Here is a 12,712-nt window from a genome sequence, read left to right as displayed (position 1 = left end):
GACCTAGATCCTGCCCACTTCCTAGTTTTTCTTTCATGTCCTGGTTTCTCCTTCCCAATATATTTTCTGACATCAGAGTTTGCAGAAAGCTAGGTGATTTTAAGATTCACTCATCTTTTCACATTTCATCATTAAAACGATCAAGATCCAGTCCTTATTCTCTACTTTTATCCTGCCATTATGGATGGAGAGCTGAATTATGAGATCCAGGAGATTAACTGACTCACATCAACTGTGTTTGAGCGTACAGTATTTGGTGCATTCATGAGGCCAGCTTCTAGAAAAATGATACTTGATACTGGCAAAAGCTGTCCATACAAATAATTACTCTGCATGTTCCATTGGAGGAATCCAATGAAAGCAGAAGAATGCATTCAAAGCTCATAGGCCTTTTTTGTTACATGCATCACATGAAGCCGTTTTGTTAAAAAGTGTGATGTTTTTATTAGTAGTATATGAGACATCCTATGTCAAAGTGACAGCCAGCTACTTAGAATCAAGTATTCATAAAGTGACAGGTGCCCTCATTGGACCAATGAGTGTGTGTGTGGATTTTCATATACCTCCACCCCTCGTCCAATGATCCAGTTCTGGCTTCTCTGCCTTAGTCTGTGGAAATGGAATAAAGTGTGCTTTCTTCAGATTCCAACTAATTATTGTGAGAGAATACTTTTAGGGTAACAGCATTAATCCTAAAGAAATAGCATAATGGGTTAGTAAATGTCAGAAACCTATTTGGGCATATCATGAAACCAGATAAAGGTCGAAACAAATATGTAATGCACAAAATATACTGAAAGATGACTAAAATCAGCAGATGTCCTGTATAACAACCAGAATGCACAGTTGTTACAAATATAGAAATTTCAAAGGTGGTGGCTCAACCCAAAGGGTATGACTTTTATTTTATGTAAGTCATTTGGGTGTAATCCAATGAACCAACCAGAGTAAAATGTAATAATTGATTGAGAATGTATGTAAATTCAGTAGTTTATAAAATGAACCTCAATGCTTTGTTTCCCCGACTATTCTAATCATGGTGTAACAGACTAGTCAAAGATGCTCCATCCTCAACATGGTGCTGCAGGGGTAATAAATGACGAAGATGGACAAGTTTTTCTCCTGCCTTGTTGACTCAAGTAGGTTTTATCAGACTTGTCACATTAGGGAATAAATTTCTTTTCTTGATTAGTATGTTTGATTTCTACAATCTTGTTTCTATTTAAAAAAGAAAATATTTTTTTAAAACACAAGTGAACATCTTTTGACAAACCTCCAAATCAGCATATACGGACCTAGGTTTGAAAAGTGCCTTTTTATTTTCAGTCAGTTCTTCATCTCTGTTAAAAAACGCCAGATGAATTAAATTGTTTAATTTTTTATGTGGATTGTAAGTTCTCTACATTGTACATACTCTTGTAAGCAATCCATTAGAACCCATTTCATGTCACTCATAATATCAAGCCGTTTTAACTCCTGACCTACTGCAAGAGACATTTGCAATATCTTTTTAGTACTTAATCCCATTGTAATATTTGAATAACAAATTTATATATCTTCATAATTTAATACACAGGTATGCCGAAGCTGATTAAAATTCCCCATATTACAGCCATGACATTTTTTTACTAAAATATGCAAAACATATATAACTCTGATGGGTCATGATCATGCAATCACAGAAACAGGCAATATGCATCTTTTTGTAAATACAATATTCATATATTGTAAAATTCCTGGTTTTGCTAATGCAGCCTCCTAAAATAAAACAATAAATAAATAAATAAAAATGGTCTACATCTATTTAGCATTAAAAATATAATCCATAGCGCTTCAATTTACAACGAATAAATGATTGACACAGAAACTGTAGATTATGTCACATTTTCTTTGACCATTCTAACATAACTTGGTGCTTTCGAAAACTTCAAATTCATCGACAGAAATTGCAGAGCTGTAATCTAATGGTGAATCCACTGTGAATCCTACTTCAGTTTCAGACTCAGTTTGAGGAAAACCAGTTGTCTCCCTTTGCCTGTTTGCTAGTGAGAGTATCCATCCTAAAATAAAAAGAAATAAAAAGCATTTAAAATATAAAAATAATTGGCTAAAATAGATAGAACAGAGTGAGATGTGTGACATAGTTCCTCTTATTAGATGTGCTTGCCTCAAATGAAACTGTTTTTCACACGCAGAGTCCAGGTAGCAAGACAGACAAAATGATTCTGTGAGATGCCTGGGCTTATATAACCTTGAACTGTATTTTGCTTTTCATTCTATGGTTCATAGTAATACATTTTTTGCAGACACATTCCATCACTTTATCAGATCTCAGACAAGCAAAAAAATTGTTTCATATTACAGAATGATCATCTATTGTGCGACCTTTTTTACTATCACCATATGCAGAGTAACCATTATTATTTTTTGATCTTTTCAGTGTTTGGTAAACATGGTCTATTTTTCAGGGTCACATGGTTATTCAGTAAATTCTTGAACAGTTTGTCAAAGTTTGGCACTAGAGGTTTTTATTTATCTTTTTTTAAAATATGTGCAAAAAACCTTTTGACCCTGTTTATACATTTTTTAGCTGAAATTTCGTTAGACCAGCCACCTTTTCTTCAGCCATTCTATGAAAATGGAGACATGAATATGGAACAGAGATGTATTTCAGGCAAAAAATATTGTCTTAAGATGTCAGAAACTCAGCAAGCTATAAAGTGTTCGTGAGGTCTGCATACGTCAGGTAAAGCGAAAACATTTATTTCTGTCTTCCTTAAATGATAAGCTATTCTTTTTGGAAAAGACACTGCAAAAATACCCAAGAAAACAGTGTAGATAAGTATTTGATTAAATAAAGCATGTTTCATTATTTTACATACTATAAAATTTTATTGTTCTTAATTATTTTCATTCAGCATTCTTTGATTTTCCATAAGAAAAAGACTACCCTATTAACAAGAAAGCATACTGCATACCACATTTCTACAGTAAATCTCCCATTGTACACTCACTCCCATTGTACACACTTTGTCTCCTTCTGTTACATTTATTGCATTATTATTTTTTCATAGAGAATAAATTTGACCTCATCAGCAGTGACAAAAAATCTTCACCCTCTGCATAAATAAGCCTTCATGTCACACCGTAAAACAACGAAAGCACTGTGAGCTGTCCATAGCAAAGACAGTAAAAGGTACTACAATAAAGCTTTTTTTAGAGTCTTATATAGCTGTGGTGTTCACACTCTGCATTTCCAACTGTTGTTTTTTACACAGTCTGTTCATCTTGGATTTATAGTATGTAATATTGTATGGCTTTCTGTCCAAAGTGAATTCCTGTGACACAGGAGTTTGCATGTTTGTTGGTGGTGTTCGTGTTTGTGAGTGCACTGACTTTTCAAGAGACTCTTTGAGGAAATGTATCATATGGTATTAGCATCTAACGTGATTCAATAAAGCTATTATGATGGATGCATAAAGAGGTTAACTCAAGTTCAACACCCCGAGGTTAACAAGCTTGTGGAAATTTGGGTGAAATTGACTGACAATATAAATCAATCACTTTAGTCAAACAGCGTAAGTGTGCAGTTTTTGAGTGCTTTTCTTGAAGATGCTATCTTCATTCACTTAATCAGGCACTCTTCATAGAAAGTCTGGAAGTTTTGTTAAAATGTGTAAGCTTTTATGCTTTTAAGAATCAGTTGGAGTTACAGATTGAAAATTAATGGAAGGTGGGATGGAGGAGGGAAATGAGAGAAAGGTTTAAAAAGAGGTTGCAGGTGTCTTGGAACTAACCCATTAATATACGCAATATGTTGTATACGATGGCACAGTGAGGCAACTATCTGGGAATAATTCACCTCTGGATTACAATATATACTGTGTATATATATATATATATATATATATATATATATATATATATATATATATATGTATATATATATATATATATATATGTATATATATATATGTATTATATATATATATATATATATATATATATATATATATGTATGTATGTATTGTCACACACTCGTGAATAGGGGGCAGCCAGCGGGCAAAAAACAAAACGGGGGGATTTGACACTGAGTACTAATGCCTCTCTCTTTTATTTATTAGAAAAACCGAAGACTAAAAGAAATATGTCCTGGAACTCCTCTATGAATCCGCTTGGCACTAGTTCCATGAAGCACTCATCAATGTCACCTTTATTATCCATGTCATTTCCTGTTTTCCTCCATTAAAGCTCCCTTGTAACATATACTTATTGTCTTATGTAAGTCTGTTATGTGCGATATCGATTGGGTATCAGTACTGAAAGATTATTCCAGACCAACCGACAGTATACGGTATGGATTCCCAAACCTTTATCGGTGTTCTCTTGTGATCTTTTCTTCACAGATTGGTGTAGTTGGCAGGATTTGTGCTCAATAAGATGACTGAAGAGCAGGACCTCAACACAGTTTTAGGATCCTTTTGACGGAACTTCAGACGGTGAAGTTGGAGCTTGGAAAGACCCAGACTCAACTGGCATGAAGCAGAGGCTTGTATTGCAGCAGCGAAGGCAGTAAAGTCAGAAGTAGCTCGGCCACCCCTCCCCTGCTAGTGCCACTGACCAAGGGAGATGACGTTGAGCTGTACCTCTTAATTTTTGAACAGACCGCAATCCGCAACCACTGGCCAAGGGTGGATTGGGCTCACATACTCACACCGTACTTGAAGGGTGACACGCAGCAGGCCTACTATGACCTCCCTGAGAAGGAGGCCGCTGAGTATGACATCCTCAAAGACGAGATTTATAAGTGCTACAGCATCACTTCAGGCCTATAGCCGAGATAGTGACGTCTGTTGAAGTTTGATCCCACAGACCAAGAAGATCTGGGGAAAAAATGGGCGCTGGGACAGCCAAATGTTAACAACACTCGGCAGGTGGTAAAACAGCTCGCCTGAGAAACCCTATTTAATGCCATACCTGATTACCTTGCCCAGCAGGTCCGGAGACAACCATACCACAGTGTGGACGCCCTAGTAGAGGTGATCTAGCGTCATTAAGCAGTTGGCAAATCAGTGGGGGGCAGAACGGTCTGCTTGTGGATCCCGACAGGGATGTGTCAATACCTCTGAGCCCGTCTGCCACCCCAAAGAACCTCCAGTCAGACAGAAGGAAAAACCACCCTGCTATTCCACACTGTTTCAAATGTGGAGAGCTTGGAGAAATCATGCCCACCTGCCTGCTGAACTCAGACCCAATGAATTTTACTTGGGCGCTGGGAGAAAAGTATTGTGTTTGTCGAATCCCCTGTCTGTTCCCCATACTGGAGTGATTTTAATAAATGGACACCGGGTGGTCACTATTTTGGACTCTGGGAGTAACATTACAGTTGTTGCTCACCGTTTTGTCCTACTGTGACAGTTTTTAAAAATGAAAACCAGTGTGACTTGTATACATGGAGAGACCACTAAATATAAATTCACCATGTGCTTTATAACCTTGCAGGGCAAACTGAAAAAATTACTAGTAGCGATGATGGCTGATCCTCATTATCTGGTTATATTGGGTTGGGACTGGTCTCATAATAAAAGGTATTGAAAAAATCACTCCTGAAAGAGGGTTGGGCCATATAATGGATATAGTGTTCTAACCTGGCTGCCCCCATGCCGTGTAGCACAGCAAACCTAGATGATGTCACTCGGGGAAGGCGACAAGGTTGAAACTCTACGCACTGAGGTCGAGCCCGATCTTTTGAGTACACTGTAATTTCAGTTTAAACGCTCGCCATCATCTTTTAAACATAAACAGTAGAATAATGATTCCCTTAAGTTTGCTAGAAATGCGATAGTTTCCGTTGATGGGCAACCCACACAAAATTCCATACGTCAAGGGCCCTACTTTGTATTACAAAATGATCTGTTGTATTGAGTAGCAGAACACGAGGATGAGATGAGGACATTGCTGTTAGTTCTGCAAATTTACCAGCAAGACGTTTGCAAACTGGCTCATGCTCACCTCCTGGGCGCCCATTTAGGCACCGAGAAAATGCTGGAGAGAATTAAACTCTGGTTCTTTTGGCCAGGAATTAATGAGGAGGTCAGACACTTTTGTGCTTCTTGCAGTGTCAATTGCAACAGACTCCCAGAAGGGACCATGCTCCTGTCTTTCCTTTACCCCTTATAGTTATTCCCTTTGAAAGAATCGGAATCGATCTCATCAGCCCTGTAGATCCCTCAGCGGAAGCTCCTAAATATATCTTGGTTATGATCGATTATGCTACTTGATTCCCAGAGACCATCCCCTTGCGTACAGCCAGGGAACTCCTTTTACATCGGACATGTTGAGGGATGTTGCCAAGTTACTCCGTATTAAGCATCTTAAAACATCTGTCTACCACCCGCAAACTGACAGGTTGGTGGAAAGATTTAATCAGACACTTAAACAGATGCTGTGTAAGGTAGTCGCAGATGATGGGAGGAACTGGGATCATCTACATCTCCTCGTACTTTTTGCATACCAGGAGGTGCCTCAAGCCTCAATGGGGTTTTCTTCTTTTTGAATTACTGTATGGACAACGACCCGAGGTATTTTGGATATATTAAAAGTAGGGTAGGAAGGGGAGGCACTTCCCTCCACCAAAATTCTCAAATTTATTGCCTAGTTACACAATAGATTTGAAAGAATTCGTCCCATATTAAAAGAACACATGGATAAGACTTAATCAGTGCAGTCGTGGAGTTACAATAAAAATAGTAAGTTACACAAGTTCCTCTCTAGTTATGGCATGGTGGTTCTCGTGCCCACCTCCCATTCCAAATTGTTGGCCCATTGGTAATGCCCTTGCAAGATCAACCTGTTGAAACCGTGGAAGAACAGGGAACTGGAACCTCCAGCCAACACCGCTCTCTTTTCTCACACAAACCTATCCTTAATCTCTGCCACAATCTGTCATAACAACAAAAACAGGAGCTGGAAGCAGCCATTCCTTTCTGTACTGGAAGTACAGATCAACGAGATACCTGGTAGGACTACCCTGACTGAGCATGACATCATGACTGACCCAGGGGTAATCGTCAGGGAACACCCTTTTCACAAAACGTGCGGACGTACAGTTGGAGATCAGGAAGATGCTGGATCTAGACATAACTGAAGAGAGCCATAGCCCCTGGTCCAGTCCCATCATCCTCATCCCCAAACCAGACGGGACCTTGAGGATCTGTAACAACTTTTGGAGCCTCAATCAGGTCTGAAAATTTGATGCATACACCATGCCCAGGGTGGATGAGCTCCTTGAGAGGTTGGGAAATGCCGAATATTTGACTACTCTTGACATGATGAAGGGATACTGGCAAATTCCCTTAACAGAGTCCACAAAAGAAAAGACTGTATTTAGTACCCCTAGTGGACACTGGCAGCATAAGGTACTCCCATTTGGATTGCACAGGGCCCCAGCAACGTTCCAACATCTGGTGGACAGAGTGTTAAAACCCCATATTGTGCCTATTCCGGCACATGGGATGAACATGTACTGGAGGTCTATACAGTTTTACCGATGCTAGCAAAGGCTGGACTTCACATCAATCCCAAGAAATGCTTCTTTGGACTGACCGCAGGCAAATTTTTGGGCTAACTAGTGGACAGGGGAACCATTAAGCCACAGTGTTCTAAAATTGATGCCATACTAAACTGATAACCAAGGAGCAGGGAGCAACTTCAAGCTTTTCTTGGTTTAGCAAGTTACTACTGTTGGTTTATACCTCACTTCTCAGAAAGACCTGCACCATTGAGCAATCCTACAAAGAAAAGGGCCCTTTTTAACATAGTATGGGATGATAAAATGGAACTTGCATTTTGTGACTTAAAAAAGGCCCTTACTTCAACACCTGTGTTAAGGACTTCTGATTTCATGCCCTTTTATCCACCAGACCAATGCTTCGGACACAGGTCTTGGCTCTGTGTTGATCCAAAGCATCAATGGTGTCAAATACCCTGTGATGTACCTGAGCCGGAAACTGCTGGACTGGGAGACCCGGGGCCTCATGTACAAATGGTGCGTATGCACAAAAATGTTGCGTATGAACATTTCCACGTTCAAATCGCGATGTATAAAACCTAAACTTGGTGTAAAGCCATGCACTTTTCCACGGTAGCTCACACCCTGGCATACGCAAGTTCTCTGCTCTGTTTTGCAGAATGGCGGCACCCAGCATCAAAGCAGTGCTACTGTTCCAGTGTGGTTTCCCTTTATTTTTTAGATCCACATCCCTGATGCGGCTTTATAAATACACTGAAATTAACCACATATTGTTTATTAGTTTAATGCATCTGATTGTAATTAACCTGTAACAATATAATGGTCCTCAGAATGGTCAAACTATTCTAAATACAATAGCTGCTTTAGCGTTGTTACTCTCACTGCACCTTCTTCTTCTCCTTTCAGCTCCCGTTAGGGGTTGCCACAGCGGATCATCTTTTTCCATATTACTCTCGCTGCACCAGTCGGAGTATTTATATACCTGTATCTGAGTGGGGAATCGCAGCTGTACAGCAGTTGATCGGAAAGAGAATTATCGGTATACAGCATCTAGCACACGCTGCCTCAGCCATGCTGTCTATTGAACTGCTCTCATACGGCAAACACTTCAGAGCCTTTCCTCGCGGTTCAGAAACAGTTTCATCCCAAGAACTATAAATGCACTCAATCAGTCCATCAAGTGCTCCTTGTAGAACTGTTTGTACTTATAAGTACAATTACCTCACTGTAAACTTGCAATACAGTTATAATATTGCACAACCTGAGCCACTTTATAAAGCACGTATTTACATATGATGACGATATCATTTTTAAGATGAAATGTAGCAAAATATGTTTATTATATTATACAGATAAAACTTTAACTTAATTTAAATAATCTATATTGTTAATAAATAAACATGTGAGGACACGGTATCGCAGCGCTAGCAAGGAGCTGGCGCTCCGTTCACAGATTTTTCCTGCCTCACGCTGTATTCTTGCTGGGACTGGTGCGACACTGGATGGACAGAATAATTTAAAATGTACTACAAAGATATTTCAATGTTCCTTAAAAGTTTTGAAGAATCAGCGTTCTAAGCTTACAGATGGCTTAACGTCTACTACAGAGCTGATTGTGTGGTGATTGGGTATTTGGAGAAAGAAAAGTAAGGACAAGAATTGGGGGTTAGTACGTTTGAAAGAGATAGTACTGATGCAATAAATTATTTCATCGAAGGTCACGCAAGGTGCAGCAAGCATTCTGCGTGAGGCATGAACAATCACTGTGCCACCGTGTTCCCATGTTTAATAAAATGCTTTAACTCCTATCATCATGAAAATGATATCAAGTATACATCTCAGTATTTTAATTATTCAGAGAGCTGTAATATCACGAATGTAATGGATTCTGTGTCCTGTCGGAGGAAGAGAAAACCAGTTTAAGAAGTACATAGTGATTCACACACATAGAGCACATAGAACATCAAATACAAAACAAAGCATTTAACATGTTACTTTAGTTATGATGGGATTTGAGAAACTAGTAAATTAAACAATTTTAAGATGAATTTTATGATGTTCTACTTTAATGACAAAATAAACTATGTGATTAAAGTGGAAATTTAGAGATTAAAGTTGACATTTCATGCTTTTTTCCCACTGTGTGCCTATTTTTTTTCTCTGTACCCTAATAAGCTTTCATATGACACTCAGACAGTGGGCTACGACTCACCTTTTCACGGCGATTTTGATATCTGACAAGTTCTTTTTTATTTCGGGCACTGTGCGACTTTGTGAACTTGAGCTTTCGAGTTTCTCCGACACTCTGTCACTCAATCAACTTCCTTTTGTTGATTATATCACTGTTTAAACCAACAAATATGTTTTTCCTTGCCTCCACTTGGTATTCGCTAAAATTCTTCTATTTATTCCCATGCTTTTGTCATTGCCTTTTCACAGAACGCTGAGCTTAAGGGCTATTTATATTGATTTGCATATTCAAAGAGGCGTAATTCTGGGAGGAGATGGGGCGGGACAGCAGGCGCGTGCGTTACTTTTCATGCTGACTAGAATTTATGTAGCGGAAGAACATGGAAGTTGGTGTTTGCACAGATTTATACATCTGGATTTTTTTGTGCGTAAGCACATTTCCGCTTTGTCCATACGCCATGTTATAGTTTGAATTCTTCGCACTACGTTATGCATGAGGCCCCAGGTATGTGGCAGTAGAACGAGAGGCCTTGGCGATTAACAGGGCAGTGACCTAGCTGTGGTACTATCTGCTGGGCCAGGAATTCACTCTGAATTACAGACCATATTGCTTTACAATGGATGGCCGTTCAAAAAGAGTCAAATCCCCGGGTCACCAAATGCTTCTTTGACTTTCAGCCTTACAGGTTCAATGTTGTTCATTGCCATGGGTCTCTCCAAGCTAATGCTGATGTACTTTCTTGTGTTTTCGAACCTCTCAGTTCGGGTCATCCAACCCGATGGGTCAAGGCTGTGGGGGGTAGTCATGTCACACACATGTGAATAGGGGGCAGCCAGCAGGCCCAAGACAGAGCAGAAAAACAAAACATGGGGATTTGACACTGACTACTAATGCCTCTCTCTCTTTGTTTATTAGGAAAACCAAAGACGAAAAGAAATACTTCCCAGAACTCCTCTACGAATCCGCTTGGCACAAGTTCCATGAAGCAGTCCTCTTCCGGGTTCCAGACATCCAACTCCCATCAATGACCTCACTTCTAAACTCACAATAAAACCAATAAAAACATAAATCAACACATATATATATATATATTGTATATAGTGGCAGACGGCTGGGACCCTTACCTAGGCAATGGAAGGACTGGGGGAGAGAGCTTGTCCAGGACATCATCTCCCCCGGAATGCTACAGGGCAGCCATGGGTTTGCAGCATGGAAGCTCAACCTTGATGGGGCCCATGGCCACCGCCAGGGGGTGCCTGGACATTTATACATATGTGTATATTTACATATGTACATACATCTACATACATATTGTAAGATTTCTAAACTCTTTTGGGGCTTCCCCCCAACAGGATGACACGCCGAAGAGCATCCTGAAGCGCGATCGCTGCATCTGTTGAAGACAGCATATCGGTTGCCAGAGCAACCGTTGGCTCCCAGTGTTGTAGCAGCTTGCTGTGAAAACAAATCCTAAACGATCACAGTCGTTTTATGAGCACCTGCCGTCGATTGGTGACGCAAGTGCAGGGAAAAGTATTACTTGGCCATTAACCTGGTCATGACCCTGCCTGATTGCTGTGTTTGTGTATAGGAGAGTGGTAGATCCCGCTACAATTAATAACTGTGCTGTTCCTGTTTCAAGTGGAATAAAGCTGGTTTTGCTAAAGTACTGAGACTCAGCCTTGGGGTTTGGGGTGCAAGACAGGGACTCACACGTCACTATATATATGTATGTTGATCTATATTTTTATTGGTTTTAATGAGAGTTTAGATTTCATTTGTCATTGGTCAGAGAGTTATGGGGGTTAAGAGGGTTTAAGGACGCATGCTCCAGTGCCAATGCACCACCTGCTGTGCATTTCTCTCACTCCAGAGTTTAATATCTACTTACATGTCATTTTTGTCTTCAGATATGTTTTTTTGATTTTTCACCACATTAAGTCTTGTTAGGGTGGGACTATTTGCCAAGCTCTTTCCTTGTATGTCCACTGTTTAGTTTTTTGTGTATTTACTGTGTGAAGAAAGAATTAGAGACAGCACACTCATAAAGATTTGGGGTGGTAGCCCTGTATGGTATAAGGTCCAGAGCAACCTTTCCAGACTGATACGTTCAATAAATGAATCGAACAGAGAAAAACATTTTGGGAGGTGAATGGGTTTTTATAGTGAACTGGCAGGAAATTAGATACAGAGGGAATGCTGGGAAAATGGAAGGTCGGAAGTGAAGTGGAAAGTTGAAGCCAGAAGTGCAGTCATCAAGTGAGGTCGGAAGTAATGGCTTTGTTATTATGCGTGTGGGATCGTCTGCCATTCTTCTGTTTTTCTGTTGAATAAGAGAGAGAGATATTATTGCCTTATATAAAACCCACACCCCTAAGCACGTGTGTGTGACACGACCCACCCCCCACCCCTCAGCCCAGACCCATCAGTTCGGGCGACCCAAACCGAGAGGTTGAAAACTTGAGAAAGGGCATCGGCATTAGCTTGGAGAGAGCCTCTGCAGTAAATGACATTGAACCTATAAGGCTGCAAGTCCAAAAACCACCTGGGAACCCGAGGATTCAATTCCCTGTGCACTGATATCCATTGCAACACATGAGTGACTTTATCTGCAGGTGGAAGCTCCACACTTTATAAGCTTTACGACCTTAGTCTCAGAAAGTCTTTTTCCCGTGGGATGACTAGGATCTTTTCCTGAATAAGATCAAACACAGTTGCATAGGGTGTGACAGGAGCTTCCACCTGCAGCTAAAGTCACTTCAATACACATGTACTGTGTCAGCATGCTTGTATCGATCAAACAGAGGAAGTTTTGCAGTCTACTTGCGACTTTACACTGTAGGAAGATAAGTAAATGAATCAAGGTAAATACCATTCGATCTGGCTTTTATATAAGCAACATATAAATGTTTCTATGCAAACACCATCACAAAACAAAATCACAAACAGGACTTTGCATGATGCCTTGGCAAGCTCTGTAAGCCCTGCTT

General features: G+C 40.0%; 1 protein-coding gene across 1 annotated transcript in view; it reads left to right on the top strand.

Moving 5' to 3' along the window:
* Nucleotides 1-12,712, top strand: part of LOC127529037 (uncharacterized) — a 488,416-nt gene that overhangs the window by 213,444 nt on the left and 262,260 nt on the right. The gene's annotated exons all lie outside the window — the stretch shown is intronic.

This window comes from Erpetoichthys calabaricus, chromosome 8, assembly GCF_900747795.2.
Source record: "Erpetoichthys calabaricus chromosome 8, fErpCal1.3, whole genome shotgun sequence".
In the NCBI taxonomy this organism is placed as follows: Eukaryota; Metazoa; Chordata; class Cladistia; order Polypteriformes; family Polypteridae; genus Erpetoichthys; species Erpetoichthys calabaricus.
Note: the sequence above shows the minus strand (reverse complement) of the source record. Positions and strands in the feature narration are given on the sequence as shown.